The 20,825-nt window shown below is 42.3% G+C and overlaps 1 pseudogene; it reads left to right on the top strand.

Annotated features, from left to right (window-relative positions):
- The first annotated feature begins 6,476 nt into the window (after positions 1–6,476).
- On the top strand, positions 6,477–6,887 carry LOC100427096 (nascent polypeptide-associated complex subunit alpha pseudogene; annotated as a pseudogene).
- Positions 6,888–20,825: the final 13,938 nt, after the last annotated feature.

Below are 20,825 nucleotides of genomic sequence, written 5' to 3'. Positions count from 1 at the left end.
CTTACTCTGTTTTCATCATGTTATTATTAGAGGCAAATACAATTGCTTCTCGGCCTTTTAGCTAAGATCCAGTGCAGAGCCAAGTACAGTGTCTGCTTCAATGTATGTTTAATCAGTGAATAATAGATTTCACTGAAACAAATGGAGGGTTTCTTTAGCTCTAACCCGTTAGTCAACGGAAAAGCAACATAAGCAAATACAATTACCTAATCATGTTTGTTTTCTAATAACTGCCTATATTTTGAATTTCAGTCTTGCACTAGAGTATTAGTTCTTTTCCCCAGGGGGAGAAATTCTAAACTCTATCCAAAGCAAGTTGAGTGTTAGAATTTGGATCAATTTGGGGGGCTGTGAAGGCAACTGATTTGTTCTCCAGCAGAGCAGTGATCAGGTAATAGAACTATCTGTGGAGGAAGTAGAGGACACTTCAATTCCTGGACAATTAAACTATCTGTAAAGCACATGTGCCTGATTTCCTGTTTGATGAATTCATTTAGTTTTGTGAATTTTTTAAGTTAAATGTGAGGATTAATTTTATTATTTTACTATCGGTAGAATGGACTTGTAAGTGAAAAGAAACTCAATAATTATTTAACTTTTTAAATTATTTTTTTTGTTCCTATTCCATATGAGGAAAATCAGTTTTTTAAAAAATTTGAGTTTCATCTTTGGTTTAGTGTGTTTGGTCTTTTTAGATAAGTATAGAGCTGGAAAGAAATATTCTGGACTTTTTAGAAACTTAACTCCTAAATATGACCTGTACTTGGTACAATATTTAGATGTTAAAGCTAGCTTATTATTATTTTTTAAACTTTTAGGTTCGGGGTACATGTGCAGGTTTGTTACATAGGTAAACTGTGTGACACATGGGTTTGGTGTACAGATAATTTTTGTCACCTGGGGAATAAGCATATGTATTTTTTCTGATCCTCTCCCTCCTCCCATCCTTCATCCTGAAGTAGGCCCCAGTGTGTTTTTGGCCTTCTAGTACCCATGTGTTCTTTTTCACACTAGCTTATCTTAATACCCCTTTAAGACTTTTCAGGAGGGGTTGAAATCTGAGCCAATGCTGAGTCAATGTGTATTTTGACCTTCTTACTTACATGCATCGGAGGCCAACCTGTTGAACATCCCTTCATCATCACTGGCCAAGGAGCATCTATTGCATATTTTCCCCTCATCCTTGTTTTAATGCCACTTTCTAATCTAATTTGTTGCCAGTAACAAATACCAGCATTTGTTAATGTTGTTTAAATCAATACGATTGCACTGTATATTACAAATGCTGAATAAACTCATGGCTATGTACAAATCGAAGTTTAATGTTTTAAACTAATATATGTGAAACTTTGAAATCTGTTTTAATAAAACAGTCCTCGAAGATGTATTTCAATTAGAAGGAATCTCAGGCTGAGTGTGGTGGCTCACACCTGTAATTCCAGCACTTCAGGAGGCCTAGGAAGGAGGGTTGCTTGAATCCAAGAGTTTGAGACCAGCCTGGGAAACATAGTGAGGCCCCCGTCTCTACAAAAATAAAAACAAAAAAATTATCCAGGTATGGTGGTGTGTGCCTGTAGATCCGGCTACTCAGGAGGTTGAGATGGGAGGATCCCTTGAGCCCAGGAGATCTAGGCTGCACTGAGCCATGACTATACTACCGCACTCCAGCATGGGTGATAGAGTGAGACCTTGTCTCTCAAAAGAAAAAAAGAAAAGAAAAGAAAAAGGAAGGAACCTCATGTGCAAAGATCATTGGCAAATTTATCTCCTGAGTGAGATGATAACAGCTACTACTATATATTAGGTATCTACTAAGCACAAATAAAGACTGAACATCTTTTTTTGTTGTTGTTATTTGTATCCATTTATTATTTGTTTTTAAGAAGGAGTCTCGCTCTGTTGCCCAGGCTGGAGTGTAGTGGCATAATCTCGGCTCACTGCAACCTCTACCTCCTGGGTTCAAGTGATTCTCCTGCCTCAGCCTCCTGAGTAGCTGAGATTACAGGCACCCACCACCATGCCCAGCTAAATTTTGTATTTTAGTAGAAATGGTGTTTCACCATGTTGGTCAGGCTGGTCTAGAACTCCTGACCTTAATAGATCCACCTGCCTCGGTCTCCTAAAGTGCTGGGATTACAGGTGTGAGCCATGAACATCTGTTTAACATATGGTTTTTTTAAAAAAAAAACATTGATCTATTTCTCATCTCTTTGTCTTTTTGTTTATGAACTTCTTATTTCTGGTACGAAATATTTTCATTTCCCAGAGCTTGCTTTTCTCATCGATGCAATACTTGCTATTGTCTTTCCGTGGATATTAATTACACTTTATCTGAAGATTTTTTTTACTGCTCTCTGAATTGGCCCTGTTTGTTCTGACTTCTGATTTCTTCTTTGTTTGTTTTGGTCTCTCACTTTGATGTTGGCAGGATTTCTTCCAATGCCTGGTGATCTTTGACTGTTGAATAAGTGGGGGACTGGGGGTGGGGAGGGGGGAAGGGTTGAAAAAGTAACTATGTTAGTACTACGTTCACTTAATAGCTTGCCAGGTGATGGGATCAATTGTACCCCAAACCTCAGCATCATTCAATATACCCATGTAAAAACCTGCACCTGTGCCCCCAAATCTAAAATAAAAATTGAAAGTATCAAAAAACAAAAAAGCAGACAAACAAAAAGTGAGGACTGAAAGGCCAAATGAACCTCTTCGTGCTCATGGGAAGGACCTGATAATTGGGGTTTCTTTAGGTATTACCTTGGCGTGATTAGGTGGGACTCCATCATTTCATTGGGACATCACCAAATGTCAAACTCTACAAGCCTTTTCTCTTGGGCTTCCGCTTTCCCCTAAAGGGGATCCTTCAATTGCCCATCTGTCTTAATAGCCTGACTGCTAGTTTTTTTGGGAGCAAATCAGGAGAAATATATCTGGGGTCAGATAATCCAGTCTGTAGCTTTTCACTTCATGTCCCTATTTTCTGTTAGGTGTCTCCCCCTCCCTGACCTGGGTCTGGGCCCCCCAAATCTGGAGTATCTCTGATTCAACCCCTTTAGAAAGAAAATCTAGTCTTCTAATAAGTTGCGAAAAAGTGCATTTACCTGGGGGAAGGTAAATAAAACATGGGTAAAGACCTGAGATATTATTTCGTGTTTCTGTTTATGTTTTCTTCCTTCCTGTGTAATCTGGTCTCAGGATTGCTTTGTCAATTAAGAATTAAGAGGATGCTCTCAGTGTAACTGTATCACAGACTGCATAATGTATTCCTCCTCAGATTACTGGGATGGAATTTCGGCATGTGTGTCCGTTCATTTATTCAGCAAATATTTATTGAATGCCTGCTTTGTTTCAGGCAGTGCTCTAGACAGTTGGGGATACAGCAGGTGAGCAAGACGAGCAAGAGTGTCCTGAGGTACAAGGGCCCCAGCGTTGATCCATTCACTTCATTCCTTCACTTACTCCTGAGCCCAGCATTTTATCTATTTGCTTAATTCCTTCACTAACTCATGAGCCCCAGCATTGATCTATTTGCTTCGCTCCTTCACAATAAATACAATGAGGACCTACTATATGGCAGGTAATGAGATAGGCACACAGGGGTATAAGATAAACAAGGGACGCAGTCTCCGCCTTTACTCAGCACATGGTGCAGCAAGGAAGAAAGACAATTCAGCAGCGTGAGCTGAGCACAGCATGTGAGAGAGGAGTTCACGGGGCTCCAAGAGCACAGAGCAGAAGGCTCTTACCTAATTCATGAGTCAGGAAGGTTCTCCCATAAAAATTAACACTAAAGCAGCAACCTGAATGACAAGCAAGACTGATACAGGTGAGGAGAGAAGGTGAGTGAAGGGCTTGAGGAAGGGCAGAAGAAGGTGGCTGGTCTTTCACAGAACTGGAAGAAGGTGGATGTGGCTGCAGTATAGATAGTGAAGGGAAGATGGAGCTGGACAGGTGAGCAGGGTCCAGTGGTTGAATGCTTTTGTGGGCCACAGGATAGAGCTGATGGTGGCTTGTCCTATATGGGGCTGAAGCAGAGAGAGAGGTGGAAAATTGCCATGCTGCTTGGAGGGTAGGATCAAGATGACTTCATGATGGACTGCATCTGAAGTGAGGGAAAGGGGAAATTTAGAGATGACTCCTAAACTTCTAGTTTAAGCAACAAGGTGGGTATCCTGCTTTCAACTGAGAATGAAGACCCAGGAGGAGAAGCAACTATAGTGAGGGTAATGAAGGAGGCAGCAAGGAAAACAGCTCCATTTTGCACAAATTGAGTCTGAGGAACCCAAGGATATCCCAGTGGAAAGATGCAATAGGCAACTGGGTATATGGGTCTGGAGAGCAGGTGAGTCATGCTGGCTAGTGATGCCAATTTTGGAAGCATTAGCATATAGCTAGAGTAGAATGTGCAGTCTAGGGAAGGTGATGTGTTTTGTTACTGTTTCGCTTTGGTTTTTGTTTTGAGACAGGGTCTCACTCTATTGCCCAGGCTGCAGTGCAGTGGCGCGACCTCAGCTCACAGCAACCTCCGTCTCCTGGGTTCAAGCGATTCTCCTCAGGCTCCCGATTAGCTGGGATTACAGGCATATGCCACCATGCCCAGCTAATTTTTTTTTTTTTCAGCAGAGACGAGGTTTCACCACGTTGGCCCGGCTGGTCTCGAACTCCTGACCTCAAGTAAACCACTCGTCTCGACTTCCCAAAGTGCTGGGATTACAGGCATGAGCCTCTGTACCCGACCAGGTGATGTGTTTTTGTTTGGTGCACAGCGATATGCTTACTTTTTAAAACTTTTTTTTTTTAATTTCCAAAAAATTATTGGTGGCTGGGTGCGGTGGGAGGATCACGAGGTCAGTAGTTCAAGACCAGCCTAACCAACATGGTGAAACCCCGTCTCTACTAAAAATACAAAACTTAGCCAGATGTGGTGGTGTGCGCCTGTAATCTCAGCTACTCAGGAGGCTGAGGCAGGAGAATCTCTTGAACCTGGGAGGCAGAGGTTGCAGTGAGCCAAGATCACGCCGCTGCACTCCAGCCTGGGCAACAGAGCAAGACTCTGTCTCAAAAAAAAAAAAAAATTACTGATTTACAGAAGGTTGGAAAGAAAGTACAGAGAGATTCCACTTACTCTTCACTGGTTTTCCCCAGTGGTTACTTCTACGTCTAGCTAATTAGTGTAATATCAAAACCAGGGAAGGTGCATTGGTCTAAGGTGGTCATACAGTTAAATGTTCTTTTATCATTTGTGTAGATTTTTGTAATCACCACTGGTGTCAAGATACCAACCTATTCCATCACCACAAAGATCCTTCTTGAGCTACCCCTTTGTAGTCACACTTACTGCCTCATATCCCTAACCCTTGGCAACCTCAAATTTGTTCTCTAGCTCTATAATTGTATTATCTCTAGAATGCTATATAAGTGGAATCATAACGTATGTGAACTTGTTGGAATCTTGCACTATTGCCCAGGCTGGTGTGCAGTGGTGTGATCTCGACTCACTGCAACCTCCATCTCCCAGGTTCAATTGATTCTCCTGCCTCAGCCTCCCAAGTAGCTGGGATGTAGTGAACTTTTGAGATTGACTTTGTCACCCAGCATTTGCTCTTGAGATCCATTCAAGCTGTCATGTATACCAGTAGTTCACTCCTTTTTATTGCAGAGTATTATTCCATGGAATGGATGCATCACAGTTTTGTTTTGTTTTATTTTTCTGTCATTCACCTATTGAAGGACATTTTGGTTGCTTCCAGTTTTTGGTAATTCCCAATAAAGCTGCTACGACATTTGTGTACAAGCTTTCATGTGGAAATAAGTTTTCATTTTTCTGGGATAAATGCCCAGGAGTATAAATGCTGGGTCATGTGATGTACATTTGTACATTTAGTTTCTTTCTTTTCCTTTCCTTCCTTCCTTTCTTTCTTTCTTTCTTCCTTCCTTCCTTCCTTCCTTCCTTCCTTCCTTCCTTCCTTCCTTCCTTTCTTTCTTTCTTTCTTTCTTTCTTTCTTTCTTTCTTTCTCTCTTTCTCTCTTTCTCTCTTTCTCTCTTTCTCTCTTTCTCTCTTTCTTTCTCTCTTTCTCTCTCTCTTTCTCTCTCTCTTTCTCTCTCTCTTTCTCTCTTTCTTGTCTTGCTCTGTCGCCCAGGCTGGAGTGCAGTGGCTCAATCTTGGCTCACTGCAACATCCGCCCCCTAGCCTCAAGCAATTATCCTGCCTCAGCCTCCTGAGTAACTGGGATTACAGGTGCATGCCACCACAGCCAGCTAATTTTTGTATTTTTAGGAGACACGGAATTTCACCATGTTGGCCAGGCTGGTCTTGAACTCCTGCCCTGAAGTGATCCACCCGCCTGGGCCTCCCAAAGTGCTGAGATTACAGGTGTGAGCCACCGCACCCAGCCCCATTTAGTTTTTGAAAAATAAACTGTTGCCTTCTTGCTGGCTGTCTTTCTGCCACCATCCTGGTCTCATGTTCCCTTCACTAAATGCCTGGTGAAGCCACAGAAACCATTCCTACTACAGAGCAGGAGTTGCCACAGCCCCAGGTGGAGACCAGGTCTGGAACAGAACCTGACGGTGATAAATCAGTACCAGAGCTCGAGGATCGGGATTCCACAGAGACACCACACAAACAGCCCAACTGGCAGCAGTAGCTGAAATCAATGAGTGTCAATCAGTAAAGCAAAACAGAGTTAGAGTGAAAAGAAGGCACGTAAGGCTATGTCCAAACTCGGTCTTCCGTAGATTACAGGGGTTACTCCAGTCACTACTGGAAATCTAAGAATATCTTCTTTGTCATCACAAAACCAGATGTCTACAAGAACCCTGCTTCAGATACCTACGTAGTTTTTGGGGAAGCCAAGATCAAGGATTTATCTTTTTTTTTTTTTTTTTGAGATGGAGTCTCGCTCTGTCGCCCAGGCTGGAGTGCAGTGGCCGCATCTCACTGCAAGCTCCACCTCCTGGGTTTACGCTATTCTCCTGCTTTAGCCTCTCGAGTAGCTGGGACTACAGGTGCCTGCCACCTCGCCCAGCTAGTTTTTTGTATTTTTTAGTAGAGACGGGGTTTCACTGTGTTAGCCAGGATGGTCTCGATCTCCTGACCTTGTGATCCACCCGTCTCGGCCTCCCAAAGTGCTGGGATTACAGGCTTGAGCCACCGCGCCCAGCCAGGATTTATCTTAACAAGCATGGTTAGCACCTGCCGAGACACAGCGTGAGCTGTCTCGAGCATTCAAGAAAACACATAGACTCCAACTGTACAAGAGGAGACCGGAGAGGAACAGGTTGATGATACAGGTGTGGAAGTTAAGGACGTAGTATTGGTCATGTCACAAGCAAATGTGTTGGGAGCAAAGGCAGTGGGAGCCCTGAAGAACAATGGTAATGATATTGTAACAGCTATTATGGAGTTAGCAATGTGATCTCCTGAAAATGACTTTTTTTCTGTGTTTCAAAAGAATAACTGCATCTTGGTTTGAAATTTGTACCTGTTTCTATCCTAAGTAAAATTATGGCTTCTTGTTGGAAAAATATTAGAATAAAATAAACATTCAAATTATGCAAAGTCCCACAATCACTGCACTCCCAGCCCAGGCAATTATTAATGGCTAACCACTTGCCTTTTAAAGAATTTCATTGGCTAGGCGTGGTGGCTCACGCCTGTAATCCCAGCACTTTGGGAGGTCGAAGCGGGCAGATCACGAGGTCAGGAGATCGAGACTATCCTGGCTAACACGGTGAAACCCCGTCTCTACTAAAGATACAAAAAATTAGCCAGGCATGGTGGCGGGGGCCTGTAGTCCCAGCTACTCAGGAGGCTGAGACAGGAGAATGGCGTGAACCCGGGAGGCGGAGCTTGCAGTGAGTCAAGATCGCGCCACTGCACTCCAGCCTGGGCGACAGAGCGAGACTCCGACTCAAAAAAAAAAAAAAAAAAAGAATTTCTTGGTATTCTTCTGCTTCCAGAATAAAGGAGACTAATAATCTTTTCTCTTATTCTCACCTCTATCAGGTCGGGGATCTTCCTTTAATACTACCCTGGGCCAAGAGCAGTGGCTCACGCCTGTAATCCCAGCATTTTGGGAAACAGAGGCAGTAGTATCACTTGAGCCCAGGACTTGGAGACCAGCCTGGACAACATAGTGAGACTCCTGTCTACACAAAAAATACAAAAATTAGCTGAGTGTGGTGGTGCAAGCCCATAGTTGAGGCGAGCGGCGATGGCACCACCGTACTCCAGCCTGGGTGACAGAACGAGATTTTGTCTTAAAATTAAGAAAAATTATCTGCTGTCCCTGAAATGTAAGTGATGTAAGTGACTGTCCTGAGAAATGCTGGTGCCTTTTTTTTTTTTTTAACTGCCAAGATCCTTTGTAAATGGGAACTCTTGTTTTCTTGTTTAGCAGTTTGCTCATCTATATATACTTTCAGAGACAAACTGTTCTCAGTATTGAGGATTAGAATAAACTCCTTTCTCTAATAAAAGATCACTGACTGAAAAAATAAAAAAACCCAAATGTATCATTACAGTTATCAATATGTCAAATGTATGCTTGCCACAATTTTTCATATGACAAAGTGATTTTTCTTTTTTATTTAATTCTAATTTGGTCCTCACTATTGGAGTTACATTTAAGTTCTTAACCATTCTGGTGCTGTATATTTTCTTTCTTTCTTTCTCTTTCTTTCTTTCTCTTTCTTTCTTTCTCTTTCTTTCTTTCTTTCTTTCTTTCTCTTTCTTTCTTTCTTTCTTTCTTTCTTTCTTTCTTTCTTTCTTTCTTTCTTTCTTTTTCTTCTCTTTCTTTCTCTTTCTTTTTTGTTTCATCCCCATGAACACCAAGGAAGCTCTGTATATTTTCTGTGACAACACCCTCAAACTTGTCTACCTCGGTAGCTCACAAATGCCAACTCTAAACCATCAACTGGGGAATTCCAAACACACATAGCACACACACACTGCTCTCTTGCTCTGTCTTTCTCTCTCTTTCTGGAGTCTACCTTCCTTCCTTCCTCTCCTTCCTCCCCCAAGAGATTCTGATTCACTTTTAAAAAGCTCACCAGGTAATTCTGACCATCAGCCAGGTTTGGAAACTATTGAGATAATTCTTCATATCTGTATGTGTCTATCTACCCATCCTGCTTTCCTTATTCCAGAAGAGATTTAAGGTGTTGACTTAATTAAATACAGTAATTTGGGAAACCATTTAAGAAAATAAAATATCAACAGTGGGTTTAATCTTTATCTTCTTTCTCACGATTTTGTATTTTTTCCAAGTTTTTAAAATATATTATTACAACGATAATTTTTAAAAAGAGTGAAACTTTATAGATACAAAATTGAGTTTGGGCAGGGTGTGGTGGCTCCTGCTTCTAATCCCAGCCCTTTGAGAGGCCAAAGCAGGCGGATCACTTTAGCCCAGGAGCTCAAGACCAGCCTGGCCAACATGGCAAAACCCCATCTGTACGAAAAATACAAAAATTAGGTGTGGTGGTGCATGCCTGTGGTCCCAGCGACTGGAGAGACTGAGGTGGTAGGATTGCTTGAGCCCAGGAAGTGGAGGTTGCAGTGAACTGAGATCGCGCCGCTGCACTCCACCGCATTCCACCTGGGGTGAGAAGTGAGACCCTGCCTCAAAAATAAATAAATAAATAAATAAATAAATAAATAAATAAATAAATAAGTCCAGTCACTTGTCAGAGTTGCTGGGCCTGTGTATTATACTATTTTATACTTCATTAGTTATTAATCAAGTATAGTAATTTGATTTTTACAACCCTGCGTTGCCACAGAGGACCAGAGAGAAAACCTTTATGGCTGTGACCTTATAGGTTACTGGTAGGATGTAAGATCTCTAAAGTTTTTTTGTTTGTTTGTTTGTTTTGATGGAGTCTCGTTCTGTCGCCCAGGCTGGAGTGCAGTGGCGCGATCTCTGCTCACTGCAAGCTCCACCTTCCGGGTTTACGCCATTCTCCTGCCTCAGCCTCCCGAGTAGCTGGGACTACAGGCGCCCACCACCACGCCTGGCTAATTTTTTGTATATTTGGTAAAGTCGAAGTTTCACCATGTTAGCCAGGATGGTCTCGATCTCCTGACCTCGTGATCCGCCCGCCTCGGCCTCCCAAAGTGCTGGGATTACAGGCGTGAGCCACCGCGCCCGGTCAAGACCTCTAAAGTTCTAACAGTTTCTGTTTCCTAGGGTCCTGCAACACCCCCATGAGAAATAGCCCTCGTTATACTTAGCAACGTTATCTAAAATATTAAAAGGTATTTCCTTATTCAATTGGAACTTGAAACTGCAAGCATAGTGGAATCACAGAGTGACTGAGCTGAAAGAATCATTCAAGATTCCTTGACCCAACCGGCAGCCCCACACCCGCTAGGACATGAGTTTATGGTCAATAGATTGCTTCCCCCTAGTGGCAAAAGGTGGTCATGCCACTTCCACTTTTAGACGTGTTTAACCTTAGAATCATAGTTTAGAAATTGTTTTGCACCATGGATTGCTTTGATATGATTATTAAAACATATACCGTGTGATAGTATTGTATAGTATCCATGGTAAAACTATTAGCTAATGCATTTAACAATCACAGCAACAATACCTAAGGCGGTCAAAGCTCATTACTTCTCTAATTTCTTTCTGATTTACTTATGAAACAATTTATCCCTGATTTATAATATTCCTTCTAAGTCTTAAAGAAATGAATGTAATTGTGTAGTTATAAATAAGCTCTTTTCAGAGCAGACAGCATTATAAGCCAGTATGATAAAGATTCCAGAAATGGCAAATTGCCACCAAATAGTTATAGCCTTTGGTAACAAACAGAACAAAACAAAAAAGAAAACAATTGACCCTTTTAACTACCAGATCCAGGATTTGATAAAATGATCACGACCGAAACGAAGTTTGTCATTTTGAGGCAAATTGTTCTTAAAGCCTCAACCGAACTCAGCAAAGCTTTAAAATCGTCTTTTAGTGTCCCAGAGAAGCTTATATATAATTATAATTTATTTTTCAAAAAATGCTGCCTTATTCAGTTTTCAGGGAATTTTTACATATACAGTATTATTATCATTTGCCCCTTCAACTACTCTCCTTGGTAGACAGGAAAGGTATTAGTATACTTTTTTTTTCTTTTTGTTGAGATGGAGTGCTGTCGCACAATCTTGGCTCACTGCAACCTCTGCCTCCTGGGTTCATGCGACTCTCCTGCCTCAGCTTCCCCAGTAGCTGGGATTACAGACATGCACCACCACCCCTGGCTAATTTTTTATTTTTAGTGGAGACGGGGTTTCGCCATGTTGACCAGGCTGGCCTCAAACTCCTGCCCTCAAGTAATCTGCCCATCTCAGCCTCCCAAAGTGTTGGGATTACAAGCGTGAGCCACCACGCCCGGCCAGTATATATACCTTTTTTATGGCTGAAGAAACTGAGGCTCAGAGATATCACACGGCAATAGGGTCCCAGAAATGGCACAAAAATCATCGTTGTTTCACTCTTCTTGAAATGCTTCAGACTTTTACATCCAACTGTCTGCTATGCATTTTTACTGGGATGTCTCATCCACAGGCTCTGAGCTCCAACTCATCCCTGGATCCTGTTACAGGTAGTGACACTGCCTTCTACTCAATCGTCAAACAAGAACTCTGGGAGGTCCCCGATCCTTTCTCCTCTATCCCCTCTTGCAACTGATGTCTTGCTGATTTTCCTGACCCTCCTCCACTTCCTATTGTACCGTTGTATTAGTGTGCTAGGTCTGCCACAGACTGGGTGGCTTCAACAACAGAAATATATTACGTCACAATTCTTGGAGAAGTCCAAGATCAAGACATCAGAAAGGTTGGTTTCTTCTGAGGACTCTCTTCTTGACTTGTACATGGCCGTTGTGTTAGTCTATTTTACATTGCTATGAAAGCATACCTGAGGCTGGGTAATTTATAAAGAAAAGAGGTTTATTTTAGCTCGCCATTCTGCAGACAGAACACTGCAGAATCTTATAATAAGCTTCTGTATAAGAAGCATAGTAGACCAGGGCACGGTGGCTCATGCCTGTAATCCCAGCACTTTGGGAGGCCAAGATGGGTGGATCACTTGAGGTCCAGAGTTCAAGACCAGCCTGGGCAATGTGGAGAAACTTCATCTCTACTAAAGATACAAAAATTAGCTGAGTGTGGTGGTGCACACCTGTGATCCCAGCTACTCAGGAGGCTGAGGCAGGAGAGTTGCTTGAACCTTGGAGGTGGAGGCTGCAGTTAGCTGAGATTGTGCCACTGCATTCCAGCCTGGGCAACAGAGTGAGACTCCATCTCAAAAAAGCATAGTGCTAGCCTCTGCTTCAGGTGAGGCCTCAGGAAGTCTTGTTTGTTTGTTTGTTTATTTGAGACAGAGTCTTGCTCTTTTGCCAGGCTGGAGTGCAGTGGCATGATCTCAGCTCACTGCAACCTCTGCCTCCCGGGTTCCAGCGATTCCCCTGCCTCAGCCTCCCGAGTAGCTGGGATTACAGGCACACCCCACCATGCCTGACTAATTTTTGTATTTTTAGTAGAGACAGGGTTTCACCATGTTGACCAGGATGGTCTCGATCTCCTGACCTCATGATCCGCCCACCTCGGCCTCCCAAAGTGCTGGGATTATAGGCTTGAGCCACCGTGCCCGGCCTGGAAGTTTTTACTCACGGTGGAAGGCAGAGTGAGAAGAGGCCTGTCAAATGGTGAGAGAGAGAGCAAGGAGGGAGGAGGAGCTGCTGGGCTCTTTTAAACAACTAGCTCTCCTGTGAACTAATAGAGCAAGAATTCACTTGTTAACACGGGGATGGCCCAAGCTATTCTTGAGGTATCTACTCCCATGAGGGATCTGCCCTGTGGTAGCGAGCCTGTAATCCCAGCTGCTGGGGAGGCTGAGGCATGAGAATCTCTTGAACCCGGGAGGCGGGGGTTGCAATGAGCCGAGATCATGCCACTGCGCTCCAGCCTGGGCAACAGAGCGAGACTCCGTCTCATAAAATAAACAAAAGCCCTGTCTCCAAATATGTCGCATTGTGAGGTACTGGGGGTCAAGACTTCAACATGAGTTGGGGGGGCAGCGCAGGGCATAACCCTGCCCATGACAGCCCTGGTTCATTTCTGAACTGGTTGAAGGCTGCCTCCTTCTGCCCTTGACGCTGTACCACCTTCCTGCCCAGATCCTCTGCTCCCAGGTACTGTCCACATGCTGCTCGAGGGCTCCTTCTAATGCGCCACCTATCCTGCTTCTCAGCCTTCAGTGAAGCCCAGTTCCTTCACAGGACACAGGAATCCCTCTCGAACCTGGCCCTACCTTTCTGGCCTGCCTGTGTTCCTTCCATACTTCTTGTCTTGCACTTGCCCCAGTGGGTGCTGAACTGCTGTGACCTGGCTGTGCTGTTTCCTGCCTGGATACCTCTGCTTATATCTATGCCCTCACCCTGAGTCTTTTGTCTTTGCCTGCCTACCTCTCCTTCATTCTTCAGAATTGATAGTGAGAGGGAGACTTTCGTAGTCCCTTCGATTCCATCCCAGCTCTGGCTTCCGGACCAGAGAGACCTGCGTACATGCACAGATCCCAGGGTAGGCGGATAGCTGCGGACAGACCGCAGGTGGACAGATGGCAGTAGGCGTTACCTCGGGAACAGTCTGTTAAGGCCATGCTGATCACTGCACCAAAGAACTGTCCCTGTACCCCAGGGGGTTTCAGCTGTCTAGACCAGGAGGCCTACAGGAGCCACCTCCTTCCATCAGGCAGGCAAAGCTTCTTCCTGGTTTTATTATGTCTCTTAATATACAGACAATTCAATGTCTTCCCATTTTTGGCTGGCTATATATAGATACATATATATTTTATATGTTTGTATACATTTAACTTAGATTCATACCTGTGAGGCTGATACTAATTTACAAAGATAGTAATTTATACCTACCCCCTGACTTTCTCCATTCAAGCTAGTTGCAGGCCTCACCTTAGGGGAAACTTGTGGTAATGTGGACAACAGAAGAGCTATCACCGTGGCTTTGCAGTAAGTACTCTGGGTTTTCTAGATTGTGATTCATGCCTAGTACAGTGGACCCATGGTTCCATTGAACTTGCTTTCACAGTTTAGCCAACTCCAACCTCATTGTTGTAGCTACTTTAACCCTGGCTAAACTTTAAAATAATAGCACATAAGCACTTCCATACTAGCAACTTTACTGTAAACTTACCCTCACCCCGGCATGTAATTACTATTTTTTTTTTTTGAGATGGAGTTTTGCTTTTGTTGCCTAGGCTGGAGTGCAATGGCGTGATCTCGGCTCACCGCAACCTCCTCCTCCCGGGTTCAAGCTATTCTCCTGCCTCAGCCTACCGAGTAGCCGGGATTATAGACATGTGCCACCATGCCTGGCTAATTTTGTATTTTTAGTAGGAACAGGGTTTCTCCATGTTGGTCAGGCTGATCTTGAACTCCTGACCTCAGGTTATCCACCCACCTTGGCCTCCCAAAGTGCTGGGATCACAGGCATGAGCCACCGCCCCCGGCTATGTAATTACTATTAATAGTTTTATTTGTAAACCCCACCGCTTCCTGCCCCAGGCTGTGTCAGGATCAGCTCTGTCCATCCTCCAGCCTCCTGTTATCGTAAAATGCAATGTTTGTGTTTCTAGTTCCTGGTCTGCAATCTGCCCAAACAATGTCATCTTCATCTTTGTATCCCCAGGACCTGGCATTGTGCCAAACACATAGTAATGTTCCCAAAATAATCTGTTGAAAATAAAATGAAAATATTTGGATCTATGGGATGACAGGGCAGGGACAATGAAGTAACTATTTGGAATAATTTTCAGCAAGAAGCTTTTGTTAATGGAGGTGGAGAGTGGAGGTAAATGTCCAGGTGAAACAAAATTAGCCATGGGCTGATACTTATTGAAGCTGGATAATAGGTACCTAGAACTGCAATATTGTAGTTTTTATGCAGATAGATAGATAGATAGATAGATAGATAGATAGATAAGGCATATTAAATACATATTCGCCAATAAAAAGTAAAAAGCCAAAACAAACCCATGTCTGTTTACTAAGAAACCAGTGTGAGAAAGAAGTGCTAGTACTATAATGAAGCAGGCTGTCATTTCTGCTTGTTTACTTTTCATTTCGGCACAGTGGTCCTTTGTGAGGAACAATGACAATGACTTCCACCTCTTCCAGGGAGAAGCCCAGATGAGGAGGTCAGTTGCTGTGGCCTGTCAGTCCTTGAGGTGATGTCACAGTCTCCCGAGGACAAAGCCTTCATTTAGCAAGAGGGAACAGTTGAGTAGTAAAGTGATTATTGTTACCGGTCATCCTTTGGCTCAGATTTTGTAAACAGATTCATCTTGAATGATGGCATGAGTAGGGATTACTGGAACAACTGCATTGTCTGAAATGACAAGCCTGGAAATTTCCACTGTGGGAGGATGTCATGGGATTCAGTACTGGTAGAGCCATTAAAACTTAGAAAGAAGAAAATTCTGTAGAAATAAAAACATGCTTAATATATTTATTTGAAGAAAGCAGAATGAAAATAAGTCTGATGTGTACTGCATGGGAAGAGGAACATTATGATATTATGATGGCATAAAAAAGTTAAAATGTTGAGATATTATGCTACAACATGGATGAACCTTGAAAACACTAGGCTAAGTAAAAGAAACCAGTCATTAGTTATACGATAACCATATATGGTATAATTTCATTTTTATGAAATGTCTAGCTAGCACAGGCAAATTCATAGAGACAAAAGTAGATTAGTGGCTGCCTAGGGCTGCATAGGGAAGAGAACGAAGAATGACTACCAATGGGCATAAGGTTTCTTTTTTGGGTAATAAAAATGTTCTAAAAATGTTCTAAAAATGTGGTAATGTTGCACAATTCTGTAAATATACTGAAAACCACTTGAGTTGTACATTTTAAATGACTGAAATTATGCTGTAAAAATTCTAGCTCAATAAAGCTGTCAAAAATGCTGGGGTATTGGGATAAGAGGATTCTTTTTTAAAAATTGTCTTACTGCCGGGCACAGTGGCTCATGCCTGTAATCCTAGGACTTTGGGAGGCCAAGGCGGGTGGATCACTAGGCCAGGAGATCGAGACCACCCTGGCTAACACGGTGAAACTCCGTCTCTACTAAAAATACAAAAAATTAGCCGGGTGTGGTGGCGGGTGCCTGTGGTCCCAGCTACTCGGGAGGCTGAGGCAGGAGAATGGCGTGAACCCGGGAGGTGGAGCTTGCAGTGAGCCGAGATCGCGCCACTGAACTCTGGTCTGGGCAACAGAGCAAGACTCCACCTCAAAAAAGAAAAAAAAAATTGTCTTACTGCATCATGATGTAATTTATTACATTTTCAATAAACAATACAAAATGTATTGTCACATAGTAAAAATCCAGCAAGGATACATCACATTCACCAGATAATAAATATTTATTTTTGAAAACCCAGTGTGTTTCTAATAAATCTTAAAATTGAAGGTGTTCAAAATTCAGTGCAATCAAGTTTCCACTGAGTGTTTGACAATTAAACACCTGCGTGGAGTGCAGTTGGTTTTCCAGCAGGTACTGCAGCAGCTGCTGATGACCTCTTCTCTTTTTTCTCTGTTTCTTTGTCAAGGATGAAGTTGGCAAGAGTTTGCATGCTAGCCAGTGCTCCAGGGTGAGGGAGCAGTGGTCCCTAATCCCAAATGGGAGTTACATTGGTCTTCCCAAATCACTACCACGGCCCAATTGTTATTTTAACGGTGTTTTCCTCATGGTTTTGTGTGGCATGGTAGCAAAATATTATTGAGTTGCTTTCATTCTTCTGTTATCTCTAACCACATATCCAATTTCCTGAGCTTCGCTTTTTCATTTATATAATAGGAACAGTGACAGTACCTACCTTAAAACTCTACCATGTTAAAAAAACAACAACAACAAAACAACAGCTGTACCATGTTGATTCCGAGGCTGGGATGGGGGAAAGTATTAAATGAGCCTAGAATCTTTCCATGCCATAGGCGAGGAAGTGCTCAGATAATGATGTGGGCATGTCAAAAGGAACAGGAGCTAGCTGGAAAGAACTCTCACCAACCAAATCTGGGACAATTTGAGTATCAAAATAAATAATGATGGAAATGGAGAGTAAACCATAGAACAAAATAGGAATTAATGGGTCTATAGTGATATAAATGTATGAATCAGTGGGAGAGAAGGGAAAGCTCTTCCCTACAGTAGAATGCCAACCAATAAACTTAGAAGAAATAATGGGATTAGAAAAGGAACCATTTGGCAATCACCACAGTAACAACTGATTCAGGCAGAAAATCATCAATGGATGCTAAAATCATGGTTTGAATGGTGAGAATTTGATGAGAAATAAGATATTTACAAACTCAAAATATATCTCAACAAGATACTAATTAAAATGGGAAAAATAGAAACTACAGTGGAGAAATCTCTCAGTACTACTTCTTAGATGATTAAAGTCAACACCATCAGCAATGGGAGAAAAAGATACACATGCTTTCTGTTGAGATGCGCTGAGATGGGCACAATATCATCTTGCAGGTATTCTTGCCAAGAAAGCACATGCTTGAATCTAATCATAAAGAAGCATCAGGCAAACTCAAATTAAGGGACATCCATAAAAGAATGTCCCATGTCATTAAAAAATGTCAATGTCATAAATGACAAGCACTGAGGGATTGTACTGATTTAGAGGAGAACAAAGAGAAATGAAGAACAAGTGCAACCTGGACCTTGCACCAGTAGAAAATATTAAAACAACAAGAACTATAAAGGACATAAGGGGAGCCCCTGACAAAACTGGAGTAAAATCTGTAGATCAGATAACAGAACTATGCCAGTGTTGATTTCTCGGTTTTCATCACTCTAATAGTGGTTGCTGTACATTGAGTTTTAGAAAATATACATGGACATATTTAGGGGTAAAGTGGTAAGATGTCCTTGGCTACTTACTGTGAAGTGGTTCAGCAAAAATTTATGCACACAGATGTTTGCACACGCACACATAGAGAAAGAAAAAAGAGGGAGACTATGATAAAGCATATGTGATAAAAATTTCAACTAAAAAAGTTTTAAATTCTCCATTTTTTTTGTGGAGACAGGGTCTCACTTTGTTGCCCAGGCTGATCTCGAACTCCTGGACTTAACTGATCCTCCTGCCTCAGCCTCCCAAAGTGCTGGGATTATATTAATAGACAAACATCTCCTTTTCAATTGAAAGAATTCTTTTGTCCTATTCACTCCCTCCTGCCTCCTACCCCAAGGAGGCGTAAGCCACCACACCTGGTCTGGTGCTGAGAACTGTTGGCCTCTTACAAACATCTCTCTCTCTCTTTTTTTTTTTTTTTTAAATAGTCTCACTCTGTTGCCCAGGCTGGAGTGTAGTGGTGCGATCTTGACTTACTGAAACCTCTGCCTCCCAGGTTCCAGTGATTTTCCTGCCTCAGCCTCCCGGGTAGCTGGGATTACAGGCACGAACTACTACGCCCAGCTAATTTTTTTATTTTTAGTAGAGACGGGCTTTCACCATGTTGGCTAGGCTGGTCTCGAACTCCTGAGCCTCAGCCTCCCAAAGTGCTAGGATTACAGGTGTGTGCGCCTGGCCACATCGCCTTTTCAATAGAAAGAATTCTTTTTGTCCTATTCACCCCCTCCTGCCTCCTACTCCATTGAAATCTGTAAGGTTGAAAGAATTGCTACGTTAGAAGAAAAAAATGTATTACATCCAATTTATTGTTCCGCAAGAGGTCAATGACAAAAGAAAAATCGCTGTGGTTCCAAAGTCATTTGTTAGTGTTGTTTATTATTTTTTCCAAAACAAAAAGCAATAAAGCAAACAATTACATGCTATGTTTTTACATTTGTTTTATTTAACCAAGAACTCAGCCGTGAACATCAGAGAAATGCATATGCAGTATATTCAGAATATAGTTGAATTGGTGGTTGAAATCCTCACAATATTGAATTGTCAGTGTATGTAACAGCATCTCCAATCACACTGGTAGTCAACTATTACCAAAAAGCATTCACGAAAATGCCTAACTTAGTTGCCCGGCATATAGTTAGGTGCTCTATTCAGTATAAATCTGGATATATTACATAGCATTAAAAGACATAACATTTTAGAGAAGGAAAGAAAATTAGAGATTATCTTACGCCACTTGATTCTATTACAAATGAGAAAGCTGTGTTTCTAATTCTTTAACTTGTGAATAAATGTAATGAATAAATGTTAATCTGAAAGAGTCAATCCTTCAACATGGATCCTGAGTGGCTAACTGGGCCTAAGTTTTGAATAGAGCCAAGGAGCCACTTGCTTATTAGAGGTGAAACATACTCTGCGTTCCCCAGGAAACCCACACTTTTTTAACTTTGAGACTTTCAGGTCTCATCTGAAGCAACCAATCAAAGCTCACCTGCCTTGGCCAATCAGGACTCAGCTATATAAACTAATCAGGGTGCAGCTCTACTGAACAATCAGAACTCAGCTGTGTTGGTCAGTCAGTGCTAAGAACGTTTCCATCCTTTATTTTCATAAACAGACCTGACTGGGAGGCTGTTGGGGGGGATGTTTTGCTATAAAACCTGAACCCTTTCTTTGTTCTCTGGAATGCACTTTTGTTTTACACTGAAGCTGTTTCCCCAGTTTGCAAACTGTTCACTGGAATAAAGTTTCTTTCCTCCAAATTACTTTTCAGAGAACTTTTGTTCACAAACTGAAGGCTGCGTCTCCTCAGTTTGCAAACTGTGTCTCCTTGGTTTGCAAGACCAGGAATGGGGTGTGCACCTACTTCAAATACAGATATAGTAAGCTGGGTACATCCTTGAAAATCACAGAGGGGTAGAAGGAGGCTGCATCTCTCTGGTTTTCAAACTGCTCATTGGAATAAAGTATCTTTCCTCCACATTTCTTTTCAGAGAACTTTTGTTCAAAAACCCAAAAACTGGTAATAAGAGCAACTACGTCTCAGAATTTTTAGGAGAATGAAAATGAAACAATGCATGTGGAGTACTTAGCAGAAAGCCTAGCATATGGCAAATGCTCCATTATTCATTGGCCTTATTTTTGTCAAGCTGTGACTATTGCTGACTCATGGTTGACATTGCTGTAGAAAAGAAAGTAAGAAACAGAGAGCATACAACCTAATTTATTTGGCAAGGATTTCACGCGTGTCCTAGTTGCATAGATTTGTTAAGAAGCTCTACTCTTGGTTTCACAACCCAAACTACCAAAACTAAAAGGAAACAAAGGATCTTGAGGAAATGAAAAGGAGAAATATTTCACCTGTAGAAATTCATCTAAAATCAGCTCAGGAAGCCGGGCATGGTAGCTCACGCCTGTAATCCCAGCAATTTGGGAGGCTGAGGCGGGTGGATGATTTGAGGTCAGGAGTTCAAGACCAGCCTGGCCAACATGGTGAAACCCCGTCTCTACAAAAAAAATACAGAAAAAAAAATTAGCTGGGCATGGTGGTTTATGCCTGTAGTCTCAGCTACTCAGGAGGCGGAGGCAAGAGAATTGCTTGAACCCAGGAGATGGAGGTTACAGTGAGCCAAGATCACGCCATTGCACTCTAGCCTGGGTGACAGAGTGAGACTCCATCTCAAAAAGAAAAAATAAAATAAATAAATAAGTAAATAAATAGAATGGGTTCAGGGACTTCTCTGAGTTGCTGTGTCCCTCTCTAGTATCACATCCTGAAATCATATTTCACATTTCACCTTTGAGATTCCCTGTGCCCTGCATAGCCTCCTTCCCTTCTATGACTTCCAGTGATGAACCTGGCTTAATATTTAAGTA

Source organism: Macaca mulatta, chromosome 5, assembly GCF_049350105.2.
Source record: "Macaca mulatta isolate MMU2019108-1 chromosome 5, T2T-MMU8v2.0, whole genome shotgun sequence".
Lineage (NCBI taxonomy): Eukaryota > Metazoa > Chordata > Mammalia > Primates > Cercopithecidae > Macaca > Macaca mulatta.
The sequence above is the reverse complement of the archived record's forward strand: the minus strand, read 5'-3'. Positions and strand labels throughout refer to the sequence as shown.